Consider the following 4,061-nt stretch of genomic DNA (forward strand, 5'->3'; position numbering starts at 1 on the left):
GAATTGCTGGGTCATATGGAAGCTCTATGTTTAGTAGGTCCAGAAATCTCCACACAGCTTTCCACAGTGGCCAAAGCTCTCCTGAAAAAAAAAGAAGGGAATGGAGGCATCAGACTCCCAGACTTCAAACTATACTACAAAGCCATAATCATCAAAACTGCATGGTATTGGAACAAGAACAGACATACAGACCAATGGAATCGAATAGAAAATCCAGAAATAAACCCACAGATTTATGGTCAACTAATCTTTGACAAAGGAGCAAAGACTATGCATTGGAGCAAAGAAAGTTTGTTCAATAAATGGTGCTGGGAAAACTGGGTCGCTACATGCAAAAGAATGAAGCTTGACCACCACCTCACACCATACACAAAAATCAACTCAAAATGGATTAAAGAACTAGACATAAGACCTGAAACCCTTTGAGGCACTTTTAAGCAACTTACGCTTGCTTCTGGCTGATTCTACCATGTCACGGAAAGATATCAGCGACTTTTGAGGTGAGTGGTAAAGAGAATTCTTGAAGCTTGAGCAACAAATGTTGCTCCGGGTTTTTATTGTATATGGATGGAAATGTGTATGTATACATTTAAAATTCCACATTTGTAATTACAAAACAATTTGTGACCGGGGTTTGTGTCGATTTTTCCCTGGCATGGCTGAATTCTTTCATAAATGGATCTACAATTTGAAGTGATCTCTTTCCACTTGGAAATGCCCCCCCCTCTTTCCTGTGCTAATTATTTGCCCTTGAAATTTTGTGTAAGAAAGCATTTGATCAATGAGATTTTCCCTCCAATGTGAACCCTCTATCAGTGAGTGGATGTAGTAAACTTCACTTTGAAAGGTTACTGGGCTTCATAAAAAATAATTTAATTGATGGCAAAAATAATGACCATGATTATTATTAGAATTTTGTGATATGTTGTTATTTCAGAACCTCTGTTTGGTCTAAATAGAAGCAAAAACTCCCTCCCTTCTCTCTGCATTTTATCTCAAGGGCATACCTTGGAGATGTTCAGAGAAGGATGGAGTTTGCACTGTGGAGGCTGATGGGGGAAGACATTTCCAAAAGCTCTCTAGCCGTTAAAAAAGAGGCAGTCATTGGTTTGTTAGATTCTAATATTTAGTATACGTAGTATACTAGGAACCTCTCCAGGGAAGACGTCAGATAAAAGCCATTGTCGTTAGAGTGTAGTTAATTCCTGCGTAACTGGTGACTTTCTTGTAAGATAATTTGATACCACTGACATGTTATACTTGTGGAAGAACATCTAACACAAAATCTATTTGTTGCTTTAAGAGAGCACCACAGAGAGAACAAATCTTCAGAACCCAATCACATGCAAAGACATGAAAGATCTTTTCATCCTGCTAGAGAGTTCAAAATTACCATGATGAAAGAATTCAAAGAAATGGTAGAACATACTGAAAAGTTGATCATGGGCACAGAAGAAAACAAATGAATGTCCTTAGAAATAAAATGAACAAACTGAAAGCTTTTAATAAGAAAATAGTGGGAATGTAAAAGACTAATAGAGGAGGAAAATGTTCTGGAGAAAGTGCTGCAATGGCAAATAGAATCAATGGCCTTGAAATTGATAATGCACAAAGAATTGCAAGAAGAACTTATTTAAAGAAGTAATAGAGGAAAACTTTCCAACCCTGGAGAATAAAATAAATATAGGAATTCATGAAGCTAAGAGATGAATGATGATTAACAATAACGTTAATATACTTAACACCATAAAATTGTGAACTTAAGAATCGTTAAGGTAGGAAATTTTATGTTATGTGTACTTCACCATAATTTAAAAATGTATTAAAATTAATCATAATAGCTAAAACTATAAATCTCTTAGAAAAAATTCATTGGTATAAATGTTCATTATCTTGCATTAATCAATTGTTTCTTAGAAAGATCAAAAGGATAACTGACAAGAGAAATAGAGAAATTGAAATTTAATTATTGAAATTAAATTAAAAATTAAATTACAGCAAAAATTTTTGTGCTTCAAAGAACAATATCATAAATGTTTGTTTATTAACCACAAAGTGAGAGACAAATCTTTGGGGGAAATCAAATATTGGAAAAGGGGCTTATATCCAGAATATATAAAGAACTTTTACAACATGAAAATAAAATGCTTGTATAAATAAATAAATCTTAAAAAAAAATATTTAACCAGAGTTCCCATAATAATCTGTACCGCAAAAATTAAAAGATTTAGATATACATATTTTAAAATCTAAGAAAATCTAATATATCTAATCTAGTTATAATAATGTAGATCTTATCTGTCTAATCTATTTTTTAATATCTAACAAAAGTTGTACACAAATGTCAAGAATTAAATAGCCAAAAAGTGAAAATACTAAATGTGTATCAAGCAATGGATGGATAAATAATGTTATTCAAACATAAAAGGGAATGATGTGCTAATAAATGGTACATTGAAAATCATTGCACATTTTGAGGAATAGATTTTATATCTTCATTTTTTAAGTTTCTTTTTAAAATTGTTACACTAGCTTTTTTTCTTTTTAAAATTGTTACACTAGCTTCTAGCTTGCATTTTTTTCATCTCTTTCTTTTTTTTAATTGAGGTAACATTGGTTTACACACTTGTTTATATTTTAGAAGTATAGGATTTCCCCCCTCAGGTATTTGTTACTATACCACACCCACCATGAAAATACCCATAGTCCTCCACCATAGTCCATTATGAGCGTAGATTATTTTTGAAATCTGTTGTCACATTTCTTTGTCCTTTTGAACACAATGTGTCCTTCCTGCCCTCTCCCCCATTGTGTTTTTACTGGTATTAAGAAATCGATTGTAGTGTACTTGGGTATATTTGGTTTTCATTCTTCTTGTGCTTCAGTTTCATTGAGATTCTTGGATCTGTAAGTTTATTGCTTTACCATCAAATTTGGAAATTTTCATGCATTATTTGTTTACAAATTTTCCCTACCCATTTTGAGTATTCTAATTACAAGTATATGAGGCCATTGGAAGTTGCTCCAAGGCTCACTGAAGTTGTAAAGGTTTTCAAGCTTTTTTCCTCTTTATTCATTTTAGTTTTTATTGTTATACTGTCTCTTCATAGTTACTAATGTATAAACAGTTTCTAATTTTCTACAGGTCCCAATATTCATTTTAAAAATTGAATTTTTGTCTCTTTACAAAATCATCTTCTAAGTCTCTTCTTAAAATGTTCATGCTTTTCCTTTTTAAACATATGTAAGAATATAAATAATTTTAATGTCCTTATCTATCAATTCTATCATCTGTATAGATAATTTAGTCGAATTCATCAGATACCCACAAGGAAACATAAATTATAACTTGGAATAATTAGAGAACTTACACATGATTGATTTTGCTATCTACCAAACATTATCAATACTTTTATTCATTTAACTTCTTCCTAGATCTTCTCTCCTCTTTTACCTTCTCGTTTTAGCATGCTTTGCAATAGAGATCTGTGAGTCCAGCAGGAACACAATCATGTCTGTCAAATTATGAACTTGACTTTACAGAGGCACTAAATTCCACACGCATGTGCCTCTTAACTTGAAAAGAGCAACAGGTTATTGTAATTCTGCGTGTCAATTTTTTGGATAGACAAGACACACATTTCTCCCATTGGTGACAAATATCTAGGAATCTCATTGAAATCTTGGCATGGAAAATCTCAAATCTGAATATATCCTAGAGTCAAATTATGAGGCATTACCTGATATGAACTGTGTGTTAAGTTCTGTGATCACAAAGGCAAAATTATTATATTTCCATGTAAATAAAATGTCATCACCAAAATGTAAGATACTGTCTTTATTGTTCTAGATTTTTATTTTAATAATTACAGAGGAAAGGGTCACTAAGTTGCAGATGTAAAACCCAGAAAGAATACTTACAACTAACTAGCTTTAAGTACTTCTTTAAATCTGAATTTTCTCATCTGCAAATTGGTAATAATCATGGTTTCTTTGCATGTAAGTGCTCAGTAGTTGTAGAAGTCTCAACTTGAGAAGGCTGGTTGTGTCATTTGTGTATA

This window comes from Talpa occidentalis, unplaced genomic scaffold, assembly GCF_014898055.3.
Source record: "Talpa occidentalis isolate TD23 unplaced genomic scaffold, MPIMG_talOcc4v2.1 talOcc4.2, whole genome shotgun sequence".
NCBI classification, from domain to species: domain Eukaryota; kingdom Metazoa; phylum Chordata; class Mammalia; order Eulipotyphla; family Talpidae; genus Talpa; species Talpa occidentalis.